Source organism: Engystomops pustulosus, chromosome 3 (genome assembly GCF_040894005.1).
Source record: "Engystomops pustulosus chromosome 3, aEngPut4.maternal, whole genome shotgun sequence".
Taxonomy (NCBI): domain Eukaryota; kingdom Metazoa; phylum Chordata; class Amphibia; order Anura; family Leptodactylidae; genus Engystomops; species Engystomops pustulosus.
In genome coordinates, this window is record NC_092413.1 from 127,946,027 (window position 1) to 127,959,838 (window position 13,812).

The 13,812-nt window shown below is 44.9% G+C and overlaps 1 protein-coding gene across 1 annotated transcript in view; it reads right to left on the reverse strand.

Annotated features, from left to right (window-relative positions):
* Positions 1-1,529: 1,529 nt before the first annotated feature.
* The window catches only part of SH3BGRL2 (SH3 domain binding glutamate rich protein like 2), a 28,711-nt gene continuing 16,428 nt past the window's right edge, over positions 1,530-13,812 (reverse strand). The window contains exon 4 of the mRNA XM_072142074.1: positions 1,530-3,907. The gene's annotated coding sequence lies outside the window, so the exon portion shown is untranslated. The remainder of the gene's footprint in view (positions 3,908-13,812) is intronic.

A 13,812-nucleotide genomic window follows, 5' to 3' on the forward strand; every position in this document is an offset into this window, starting at 1 on the left:
AGTTCGCTACTTACTGAACACAAGCATCTAGGCCTAAAGACATCTGTGCTCAAGAAGGAGATTCTATAGATGCACTTGATGTTTCAAAATACAATTCCTCACAGAGTGGCCTCCCAACTCTCCCTCAATTTGTGGTCCACATCACCCCCCCCCCCCCCATCATATTGTGGCCCCTCTTATCTCCTTATCAAATTGTGGCTTTTCATCTCTTTACTTTGTGGTCCCTGATCTCCCCCTCATATTGTGGCCTCTTATCTTCCCTTCACATTGTGGTCCCTCATTCCCTCCTTATATTAACCTAATTTACGCCTCTTATTGTGGCCCTTTTCTCCTTTCTCTTATCATGGGCTCCCTTGTATCTACCCCTCTTATTGTGGATCCCCTTTAATCACCCCTCATTTTGTAGCCCCTCATCTCCTGCTCTCTTATTGTAAGCCCCTGGTACCTCCAACTCTTTTTCTGACCTGCTCTAATTGTGGGATCTCATCTTTCTTCTCTTAATGTTGCCTTATTGTATCTTCCCTGTTATTGTGGGCCCCCTTTCATCTCCCCCTTATTTTGTAGCCCCTCACCCCCCTCTTATTGTGGGTATTCATCCTCTTTTTTTAACCCACTCTCATCTCCCCCTATCTTCTGTTCCCCTCTAATGTATGGTTTCTTATGTCCTATTCTTATTATGGGCCCCCTTTCATCTCCCTCTTCCTTTTGTAGCCCCCTCATCTCCACCCTCTTATTGTGCGCCCCCTGGTATCTCGTCCTCTCATTGTGATCTTCTGTACCCCTTTTCACCCCCTTATTTTATGGCCCCTCTCACCTCCCTCCTCGATCATGCTTGATTTTGACGATAGGTTTTCTTTAAGTATTTAATTTTTTATAGTCATTGTCAACAGCCTATAAAAAGATACTCTGAATATGATGGTTTCACTAAAGAAGATGCACTCCAGGATTGAGATTGGTCATGCATAATAAATTACATAACATATGGATACAGATAATTTGGTAACATACTCAAATGTGCTTTAGCATTATTTTACCCCTTAAATATTACTGTTTGCAAACACTGTCCAACCAATTTGATGGAGCCATTTTGCAAAGAAGCATGGGCCACAATTATACCCTCTAGCTGTGCAAAGCTTGCAGCCATACCTCAAAAGATTTACAACTGCATTAGGAAACAGACAACTAGACCCTGAACTCAACTGTTTGAGCCAAGGGAAAGCAGATGGATCCATGCTCTGTATAACAACCATTTACTGTCACCACAGAATTTGCTGTCGTTGTGAATGGAAGTTGTCTAGTAACTCATAACCACAGACCCAGCTCCATAAAAAGGTGGAGATTAAAAAAAAAAACCCTTGATAAGGTTCTCTCTCCATCATCAAAAGACCAACTGGGTTAAGGCCTTTGATTTCATTTGTGGTATAAATTCTATAAATATTCTCTTGTATTCTCTTGTTTATATGTTTAAAACATACATTCAGTATTTAGTTTAAAACATTTATTTAGTATAAAAGCAAAATACACCAAGATCAGCTTTCAAGTTTATATTTATTAAAAAAACTAACATTATTAAAAGCAAAACAAACAAACACATTGTATATGTACTTGATGAGTATGTTGGCCATGGTTTCTATGTACATGCTTATACATGAAATATCATAGCCATACAAAGGTTTTCCCGGTAAATGAATGAACAAGTGAAGCTCAATTATTTTTACATAATTACATTCATGTACCACTTCCTGTTCACATCTTTACCAGGATCATGCAGACACTTATATTGATTGAAATAACCCAAACGTTGAAACAGCAGACTGATGAATTACAGAAAAATAGATTTTTTTAAAAATAAAATCTTGTATTTATCATAAGAAATATAATTAATCTAGAGGAAGAATCTAACTAATAACGAAAGCAAGTTGAATTGAAGTTAAAAGGCAAGTATAAATTATCCAAGGATGTCAACGTGGTTGGGAAACACGGCTGGCTCACAAGGAACAGTTCACCATCAATTCAGTTCTCTACATTTGTGTTTGACATAATAGGTCTATGAGCACTCCCTGAATAGTTCCCAAAACGAATTCTAACGGCTAGTAAAACACAGTGCTGCTGAATTGGATACCAGGGAACAGCAAGGTAGAAAAAGACATATCAGTAGTCGCATCACTAGTTCTACATTGTAAGATTACTGACCGACTGCATGTTATTTTATTTTCTGTTATGCTATTTTAGCGTAAGGTATGTCTAATAGATTTCTTTCAATTACTGATTTTATATTTAAAAAAAAAATAAAAATTATGTATCCATATATGGAAGAGTAGGGGATGTTTATTTAATGATAGAAATGAATGAGACAATTTAGAGCAAATGTATACCATAAGGTCATATTCACATTCAAAGTTTGAGAGGATGTAGAAAGCAAATTGTTAAACAATTGTTAAAAAAGGAGGCTTCCCTACTATCTTTCTCAGTTAAAAGTCCTGACAGAAAGCAGCCATAGATGGATGGGCAGGGCATTATTGCCCATAAGTATTACCCCCTGTGGAGCATCCAGAGAGCGGTCACCACTTACAATTTGGGATAAATAGTATATTATCAATCACATTCTTTATATCAGCAGTAAGAGAAGCCTGGAGATGGAAGCTGACTTCAGAGTTGGGTTTCTATGTGGGACTATTCTGGATACCCAAGGAACAGGAAGCCATAGTCTCCTCGTAGCTCCAGCTCACGCAGTGGGCGCATCATTCTTCAGCATCTGATACATCCTCCCCTCATTTATGTGCCCACTAACAAGACGACTTATTCTTTTCCTGGCTACACCGCTCCAGTGATAAATACCAAGTCTGTCTTAAACCAGAAGTGGGACTTGCAAGATGAGGCCATAAATGTATTATACGCGTGGGTCCCACATAGGTGGGACATGCACTGATCTCCAGAATATATATCATTTGTTCCGCAAGGATGTGGCAATCACAGTTGGCCAAGATTACAAAAGTAGCCCAGCCAGCTGAGCTGCAATATTTCTGAATTTTCCACACTGTAGCACAGCAAGCTATGTTTTAGTCATTGCAAAGTGACAGAAACAGCACCACTAGCTGTGATAATCTGTTCCTGTACCTCCCATTTTTGCAAGAGAAATAGGAACAGCGTACCCTAGAAAGTTTGGCTGTTTCCATAATCCCAGCCACTAGTGGCAACTGTATCCAGACAGGCATGGAGCAGTCCCCAGATAATATGACATAAAAGTTTGGGAAGACAATAACCCTTTATTAATGTCCATTAGTTTAAGGTCCAAGTTAATTTCAGATAAGATTTTGCACAATAAACAGTAATTACTCTATGAAGCAGTCAATTCATTGCAAATTATTATTCCTGGAATATAGATGCAATTAAATATTTCACAAAATATATTCAAGTTCAATGTATTCCTCAAATGAAAGGAAGCAAGTTAATGCACAAATTGATGTTTATAAAGAGATTTGGTCCAGTTTTATTAGATGCCACGGAATCTATAATAATAAAATATATAAAATTGTGGCCAGTTTACTTCATATGTGCTTCCCATGTTAGGGTATCTTAAGCTATTCTTAAATCCAGAAAGCAAGGCATTTTGGCAAGAAGTTTGTGGTTTGAAGAGAAGAAAAAGGTTTTGGACACTACACGGAAAGAAGAAACCTTAGGTAAAATAACATAATAACATGCAGACTTATCCACAATTTGATTTACGATACAAAGAAACCTATTAGGAATGTGCTACGTTTAACCAAGGAACTCCTTTAGTTCCATAGTAACTTTTAGAATGATGGATCCCAGATTATACAGAATGTGACAGAATGATATCTAGCTGTACAGGATTTACACGTTTCTTTTCTGTCAAAAGCATCAACGTTTTTTACATTTCTTCATTCTGTGGGAAGAAAAAAAATATATATAGTCATTAATCCTTTCACCAAAACATAGCCTTTTTCATACTGCAACATCTGAAAATATGCCATACATGTAATTTTCAAGGCCAGAGAAAATAGGTTTATAAATATAACATGTATGGAAAATAACTGTTTTTAAAAACAACAGCTGTGCTCATAACTATGGCTCCTCTGTAACATCCATGTACCAGCTTTACACTACCCTTAGTTATTACCAATAGAAGGAGTCAATAAGCATATACAGTATGTCATACAGCCACCTCATGTGCTTGGTTTCCTGAGCACTGTGTATTACTTTGGAGGAGACCAAGTATTGTGTATGATCACATATTCCACCATCTGCAGCATTGACCAGAGGCCAAATAAGGTGGCATGGCTTCAATAAAAAATGATTTATTGAGAGATACTGTACGAGTCAGATGTCTATACAAATATCTCCAAAGCTGCATGTGACAGAGCTGATTAATCCTTAGAGAAAATGTAGCAGTGTGTCCTATACAAATGAGAATGTCTTATGTATCTAATGAATTTACAATAAAAGTTTAAAATAAAGAAAGGTTTTAGTTACCTTAGAATCCAAGCCAAAGACTCTTGTAATTTATCTGATAGGGTTGTATTTCAGTAGCAGAAGGATGTATGAGATACTAAAGGTAATAACTTAGCATCTATGAAATATAACCATGCCCTAGGACTAGAGATGAGCGAACATGCTCGTCCGAGCTTGATGCTCGGTCGAGCATTAGGGTACTCGAAACTGCTCGTTGCTCGGACGAATACTTCGCCCGCTCGAGAAAATGGCAGCTCCCGCCGTTTTGCTTTTTGGCGGCCAGAAACAGAGCCAATCACAAGCCAGGAGACTCTGCACTCCACCCAGCATGACGTGGTACCCTTACACGTCGATAGCAGTGGTTGGCTGGCCAGATCAGGTGACCCTGGGATAGACTAGCCGCTGCCCGCGCTGCTCGGATCATTCTGTGTCTGGATGCCGCTAGGGAGAGAGCTGCTGCTGGTCAGGGAAAGCGTTAGGGTGTTCTATTAGCTTACTGTTAGGCAGGAGTGATTCTCAAAGAACCCAACAGCCCTTCTTAGGGCTACAATAACGTTCTACTTTTTTTATTTTAATTTGCATCTAGTACCATTTTGTGAGGAATTAGCAGGGGGACTTGCTACCGTTGTGTTTAGCTCTTAGTGGCACACATATCCATAGCAAAGACCGAAGTGGGAAAATTTAGTAGGGGTTGGATTTCAATTAGGCACTAACTCAGTGTCATCTCATCTGGCATAGTAGTGTGCTTTGATACTTGGCTAGAAAATAGCCATAGGAGAATACAAAGAGCTTACTTACGCATACAGTAGCGTTCTATATATTTGATTTCTGGTTGATCTGCTGGTGGCTGTACTTTCTGCAGTGCATGTACTAGCCAATTCTGAGCAATTTGTAGTGAGACTTGCGACCGCTGTGTTCTGCGCTTAGTGACGCACATATCCATAGCAAAGACCGAAGTGGGAAAATTTAGTAGGGGTTGGATTTCAATTAGGCACTAACTCAGTGTCATCTCATCTGGCATAGTAGTGTGCTTTGATACTTGGCTAGAAAATAGCCATAGGAGAATACAAAGAGCTTACTTACGCATACAGTAGCGTTCTATATATTTGATTTCTGGTTGATCTGCTGGTGGCTGTACTTTCTGCAGTGCATGTACTAGCCAATTCTGAGCAATTTGTAGTGAGACTTGCGACCGCTGTGTTCTGCGCTTAGTGACGCACATATCCATAGCAAAGACCGAAGTGGGAAAATTTAGTAGGGGTTGGATTTCAATTAGGCACTAACTCAGTGTCATCTCATCTGGCATAGTAGTGTGCTTTGATACTTGGCTAGAAAATAGCCATAGGAGAATACAAAGAGCTTACTTACGCATACAGTAGCGTTCTATATATTTGATTTCTGGTTGATCTGCTGGTGGCTGTACTTTCTGCAGTGCATGTACTAGCCAATTCTGAGCAATTTGTAGTGAGACTTGCGACCGCTGTGTTCTGCGCTTAGTGACGCACATATCCATAGCAAAGACCGAAGTGGGAAAATTTAGTAGGGGTTGGATTTCAATTAGGCACTAACTCAGTGTCATCTCATCTGGCATAGTAGTGTGCTTTGATACTTGGCTAGAAAATAGCCATAGCAATAGGATAGCATTGTTTGGTTTTAAAAACTCAAAAAAAAAACAAAAAACACAAAAAAAAACAAAAAAAAGTAAAAAAAAAAATAAAGTTATAACTCTCATTTTAAAAATGTTTAACCCGAGGGCTAGGGGTAGAGGACGAGGGCGGGGACGTGGGCGTCCAACTACTGCAGGGGTCAGAGGCCTTGGTCCTGGGCGGGGTGAGACACCACCTGCTGATGAGGGAGCAGGGGAACGCCGCAGAGCTACACTCCCTAGGTTCATGTCTGAAGTTACTGGGACTCGTGGTAGAGCACTGTTGAGGCCAGAACAGTGCGAACAGGTGATGTCGTGGATTGCTGACAATGCTTCGAGCAATTTGTCCACCACCAGTCAGTCTTCCACGCAGTCCACCCATGTCACCGAAATCGCCACTCCTCCAGCTCCTGCACCTCAGCCTCCTCCCCCCCAGTCTGCCCCCTCCCAGGAAAATTTGGCATTTGAACCGGCATACTCTGAGGAACTGTTTTCTGGACCCTTCCCACAGTCACAAACCACTTGTCCGGTTGCTGCTGAGCAATTTTCCGATGCCCAGGTTTTCCAACAGTCACAGTCTGTGGGTGATGATGACCTTCTTGACGTAGTGGAAGTGTGTAAAGAGGTGTCCGACGATGAGGAGACACGGTTGTCAGACAGTGGGGAAGTTGTTGTCAGGGCAGGAAGTCCGAGGGGGGAGCAGACTGAGGGATCGGAGGATGATGAGGTGACAGACCCAAGCTGGGTTGAGAGGCCGGGTGAACACAGTGCTTCTGAGACGGAGGAGAGTCCTCGACCAGAACAGGTTGGAAGAGGCAGTGGTGGGGCCAGACGGAGAGGCAGGGCCAGAGCTGGTGCATCAGCGCCAAATGTGTCAACTAGTGAAGCTCCCGTGGCGAGGGCTCCTGCGGCGAGGGCTAGATCTTCAGAAGTCTGGAGGTTCTTTAAGGAAACACCGGATGACCGACGGACTGTGGTGTGCAACATTTGCCAAACCAGGCTCAGCAGGGGTTCCACCACTACTAGCTTAACTACCACCAGTATGCGCAGGCATATGAATGCTAAACACCCCACTCAGTGGCAACAAGCCCGTTCACCTCCGGCCGTGCACACCACTGCTCCTTCCCCTGTGTCAGCTGCTAGTCAGCCCCCTGCCCAGGACCCTGCCACAAAAACCCCATCGTCGCCTCCACGATCCTCCACAGCATCCACCAGCGTTCAGCTCTCCATACCCCAGACGCTGGAGCGGAAACGCAAATATAGTGCAACCCACCCGCACGCCCAAGCCCTTAATGTGCACATCTCCAGATTGCTTAGCCTGGAGATGCAGCCCTATAGGCTAGTAGAGACCGAGGCCTTTCGCAACCTCATGGCGGCGGCCGCCCCTCGGTATTCGGTCCCCAGCCGCCACTACTTTTCCCGATGTGCCGTCCCAGCCCTGCACCAGCACGTGTCAGACAACATCATCCGTGCCCTGACCAACGCCGTTTCTGACAAGGTCCACCTGACCACGGACACGTGGACGAGTGCTGCCGGGCAGGGCCACTATATATCGCTGACGGCACATTGGGTTAACTTGGTGGAGGCTGGGACCGAGTCTGACACTGGGGCTGCTCATATACTGCCGACGCCGAGGATTGCGGGGCCTACCTCGGTCCAGGTGTTTCAGGCCTACTATGCCTCCTCCTCCTCCCACCCCTCCTCCACCTCCTCCTCCGAACTACCATCCGTGGGCACGGCGCCATCAGTCGGTAGCTCTAGGCACAGCAGCAGTGCCGTCGCTAAGCGACAGCAGGCGGTGCTCAAACTGCTGAGCCTAGGCGACAAAAGGCACACCGCCCAAGAGCTATTACAGGGCATCACGGCGCAGACTGATCTGTGGCTGGCACCGCTGAACCTCAAGCCGGGAATGGTTGTGTGTGACAACGGCCGTAACCTGGTGGCGGCTCTGCAACTCGGCAGACTGACACATGTGCCATGCCTGGCCCATGTGTTAAATCTGATAGTTCAGCGTTTCCTCAAGACATACCCCAATCTGTCTGATTTGCTCACGAAGGTGCGCCGCATCTGTGCGCATTTCAGGAAGTCCAGCCCAGATGCTGCCACTCTCAGGGCAGCGCAGCGCCGCCTCCAACTGCCCGCTCACCGACTGTTGTGCGACGTGCCCACGAGGTGGAATTCAACACTGACCATGTTATCCAGAGTTTACCAGCAGCGCAGAGCGATTGTAGACTGCCAGATGTCAACTTCCACCAGAACTGGTAGTCAGGTCAGTCAGCTTCCTCAAGTCTACAATGAGGAGTGGACGTGGATGTCTGATATCTGTCAGGTGCTGAGTAACTTTGAGGAGTCAACACAGATGGTCAGTGGCGATGCCGCCATCATCAGCCTCACCATCCCGCTGCTTGGCCTGTTGAAAAACTCTCTGGTCAGCATGAAGTCGGAAGCTTTGCGCTCGTCACAAGAGACAGGGGAAGAATATTCCCTTGTTGATAGCCAAAGCACCCTCAGGTCTGTTTCTCAGCGCATATCGGAGGAGGTGGAGGTGGAGGAGGATGAGGAGGAAGAGGAGGAGAATGTTGGTGAGACACAAGAGGGGACCATTGTTGAGTCCTTTACTGTTCAGCGTGTATGGGCAGAAGAAGAGGAGTTGGAGGAGTTGGAGGAGGAGGAAATGGACAGTCAGGCCAGTGAGGGGAGTGAATTCTTACGCGTTGGTACTCTGGCGCATATGGCAGATTTCATGCTAGGCTGCCTATCCCGTGACCCTCGCGTTCAAAGAATTTATTCCAGCACCGATTACTGGGTGTTCACTCTCCTGGACCCACGGTACAAGCAAAATCTTTCCACTCTCATCCCTGCAGAGGAAAGGAGTGTGAGAATGCATGAATACCAGCAGGCCCTGGTGCACAAGCTGAAACAGTATTTCCCTTCTGACAGCGCTAGCGGCAGAGTGCGTAGTTCTGCGGGACAAGTAGCGAGGGAGAGTAGGCGAGCAGGCAGCTTGTCCAGCACTGGCAAGGGTACGCTTTACAAGGCTTTTGCCAGCTTTATGTCACCCCAGCAAGACACTGTCACCTGTCCCCAGTCTCGGCAGAGTAGGGCTGATCTTTACAGAAAGATGGTGAGGGAGTACGTAGCTGACCATACCATCGTCCTAAATGATCACACAGCTCCCTACAACTACTGGGTTTCAAAGCTGGACATGTGGCACGAACTGGCGCTGTACGCCTTGGAGGTTCTTGCCTGCCCTGCCGCTAGCGTCTTGTCCGAGCGGGTTTTCAGTGCAGCTGGTGGCATCATCACCGATAAGCGTACACGCCTGTCGACTGACAGCGCTGACAGGCTGACGCTTATTAAAATGAATAAAGGCTGGATTTCTCAGAATTTCCAATCTCCACCAGGTGAAGGAAGCTCAACCTGAATAATTGATCCACTCCTCCTCCTCCTCATTTTCCTCCTTCTCCTCCTCTTTGTACAGTAAAGCAGAGGAAAATGGCTATTTTTTGACAGGGCCCACTGGCTCTTGCTATAGTACTTCATGCATTTAATTTTTCTGGAGGGCCACCTACCCGGTCCTCTGTTTGAAACAATTTTTGTGAGTGCCACATACAGGCACTCAATCTATTCCATTTTACTGCAGGGCCACCTACCTGCTCCTCTGGTTTGAAACATTTTTGGGACTGCCACATACAGGCACTCAATCTATTCCATTTTACTGGAGGGCCACCTACCTGCTCCTCTGGTTTGAAAAATTTTTGGGACTGCCACATACAGGCACTCAATCTATTCCATTTTACTGCAGGGCCACCTACCTGCTCCTCTGGTTTGAAACATTTTTGGGACTGCCACATACAGGCACTCAATCTATTCCATTTTACTGGAGGGCCACCTACCTGCTCCTCTGGTTTGAAAAATGTTTGGGACTGCCACATACAGGCACTATCCAAATTAAATTGTCTCCATAGCAGCCTCCACACGTTGTCTCCATTGCTACCTCCAAAAGTCGTCCATATAGCTGCCTCCATACATCGTCCCTTTATCAAACGAGGTGTGTCAGGCAGAAATTTGGGTTGTTTTCATGGATTCCACATCAAAGTTGTTAACTTTGTCGCCACCCTGCTGTGTTATCCACAAAATATACTGGCAAACTTTTACCATTTAGGGATATTATTTCAGCGCTTCTTGCGCATCTGTTTACATTCCCCTCACCCGGCATATCCTAAACTTATAAGAACGCTACTACACTTGATCTTATACAAAAGGTTCTTAGAAGTGCTGTTTGGGGAGTAGCCTAGAGACAGGGGCTTGAATTGGCGAAAGCTCGCCTGGCAGCGGAGCGCCAGCTCCATGCGCATCATGCGCTTCTTGCGCATCTGTTTACATTCCCCTCACCCGGCATATCCTAAACTTATAAGAACGCTACTACACTTGATCTTATACAAAAGGTTCTTAGAAGTGCTGTTTGGGGAGTAGCCTAGAGACAGGGGCTTGAATTGGCGAAAGCTCGCCTGGCAGCGGAGCGCCAGCTCCATGCGCATCATGCGCTTCTTGCGCATCTGTTTACATTCCCCTCACCCGGCATATCCTAAACTTATAAGAACGCTACTACACTTGATCTTATACAAAAGGTTCTTAGAAGTGCTGTTTGGGGAGTAGCCTAGAGACAGGGGCTTGAATTGGCGAAAGCTCGCCTGGCAGCGGAGCGCCAGCTCCATGCGCATCATGCGCTTCTTGCGCATCTGTTTACATTCCCCTCACCCGCCATATCCCAAACTTATAAGAACGCTACTACACTTAACTTGGTGCAGGCTGGGACCGAGTCTGACCCTGGGGCTGGTCATATACTGCCGACGCAGAGAATTGCGGGGCCTACCTCGGTCCAGGTCTCAAAGGCCTACTATACCTCCTCCCACCCCTCCTCCACCTCCTCCTCCTCCGAATTACCATCCGTGGGCATGGCGCCATCAGTCGGTAGCTCTAGGCACAGCAGCAGTGCCGTCGCTAAGCGACAGCAGGCGGTGCTGAAACTGCTGAGCCTAGGCGATAAAAGGCACACCGCCCAAGAGCTATTACAGGGCATTCCACATCAAAGTTGTTAACTTTGTCGCCACCCTGCTGTGTAATCCACAAAATATACTTGCAAACTTTTACCATTTAGGGATATTATTTCAGCGCTTCTTGCGCATCTGTTTACATTCCCCTCACCCGCCATATCCTAAACTTATAAGAACGCTACTACACTTGATCTTATACAAAAGGTTCTTAGAAGTGCTGTTTGGGGAGTAGCCTAGAGACAGGGGCTTGGATTGGCAAAAGCTCGCCTGGCTGCAGAGCGCCAGCTCCATCCCAAGATCCAACTAACATAGTTGCAGCACCTTTAATCTACTACTAGTTCACTGCCTCCATAATAATAATAATAATAATCTTTATTTATATAGCGTCATCATATTCTGTAGCGCTTTACAAATCATAGGAAACAAATACAAATGTAATGTAACAGAGCACAACATTTGTATGGAACAACAGGAGTGAGGTCCCTGCTCGCCAGAGCTTACGGTTTATGAAGATGATGGGGTAACACGAGGTAAAAGAATATTTAATGGTCAAGCCATTCTTCTTAGGGAATAGAAAAAAATATAATAAATGGAATTGCTGTCGCTTGAACCACTCAGCCGTCATCTTATATACCAGGTCCAGGGTGAATGGGACTGCAGAGAAGTCTGGTGCCTGTTGGTTGCTGGATAACAGATGGGAGGACGACACAGGACGGGTTAGTAGAAGAGTTAAAACTTCATGCAGTTAATGAGTGTTATAGGCTTGCCTAAAGAAATGGGTTTTAAGAGCACGTTTGAAACTTTGGAGGTTAGGTATTAGTCTGATAGTCCAGGGCAGAGCATTCCATAGAATTGGTGCAGCTCTAGAGAAGTCTTGGAGACGCGAGTGTGAGGTCCGCACTAGGGTAGAGGTTAATCTAAGATCACTGGCGGATCTAAGAGCACGGGTTGGGCGATAGACTGAGATAAGAGAGGAGAGGTAGGGGGGTGCAGCATTATACAGAGCTTTATGGATGAGGGTTATTATTATTTTAAACTGTATTCGAAAGGAGACTGGCAGCCAGTGCAGCGACTGGCATGAACTGTAAGCATACATGGTCCCCTTATCAAACGAGCTGTGTCAGGCAGAATTTTGGGTTGTTTTCATGGCTTCCATGTTAACTTTGTCGCCACCCTGCTGTGTAATCCACAAAATATACTGGCAAACTTTTATCATGTACCGATATTATTTGAGCGCTTCTTGCTCACCTCCTTTGGTTCCTCTCTGACACCCATTGGTTTGAAGCCTGAGTCCAATTAGGGTATGTCGCCATGCCACTCTCTAGCCTGCTGCCGCTGCCTCTGCCTCTGCATGCCGTCCCCTATAGTGTCAGGGTCAATTATTGGATGTTTTACATGCTATCTAGCTTCATTCTGTCACTCTGTCATGGCCATGCTGTTGCCCATAATTTCGGCATAATGGTGCGATTAAGCAGCCTCAGAGGCATCCATGCATGCTGCCCCTGCTGTTTCCTGTCCATTTCCGTGGTGTTTCCATCCTTTTCTGAGGTTCCCAGGTGTTTGGCCAAGCTTCCCTGTGCAGAGCCTTGGTCCCCTTGAAAAATGCTCGAGTCTCCCATTGACTTCAATGGGGTTCGTTATTCGAGACGAGCACTCGAGCATCGGGAAAAGTTCGTCTCGAATAACGAGTACCCGAGCATTTTAGTGTTCGCTCATCTCTACCTAGGACTAATTGCAATAACAAGATTCAGAGTTAAAGTAAAAGCTTTGTAAACCTGCAGATTTAACTGCTTCTGTATTAAGTTGGTTATAAAACTTAAAGGGGTATTCCAGGAATCAGCATAATTCATATACAAATGGGCACTCAAAATATAAGCTTATGTGTAATTAGTTGTTATTTAAAATTTTGCTCCCCTTAACAGAAAATGCTGATGACATAGACTGTGATGGAGAATTAAAATGCTACCGGCCCTTTAATCAGTCCGTTAATTTCCTCCGCGCGGTCCGTCGCAGAAAAGAACATGGCCGCTGGTCACATGTCCACATCACATGTCCTGTACCTGCCTGGGCAGGGTCATGTGATCACCACTACGTTTGGCTGTAGTCGGTTGGTTGCAGTGCATCCATTATGATCAGTGTTGTGGTGATGGCAGTTACACATCATTACTATGGTAACAGAGCAAGAAAACCTGTTACATCATCACTGTTAGCAGAGCATAAGTGGTAGGAGGAGTTACTGAGAACTAAAGGATCATGGAACTTGTAGTTTCCAGTGGCGGCCATCTTAGTGATAACTCCACCTAGTTTAGAGAGGCCATAAATTTTGTAAATCATAAAATCATATTATTTTAGCTCCGTTTTGTAACTAATGACATTGAGTATTGTTGTATTCATTTATTTATATCATTAAGGGTTTTTGTGTCAGACGTTCATATTCCCGGAATACCCCTTTAAGTAACTAGGAGTTTCAAATCTTGTAGATCAAGAAAGCTACAGGGTTAATAAGGGCCATGTTATAACCTCCTCTTATATGCATAGATTATTTATTCTATGATGATAACCAACAGGTGTATTAATTTTTCAGAAAAGCAAAAGAAGATGAGCACTAATCTGCTTATCACTGCAGAAAGATCTGAT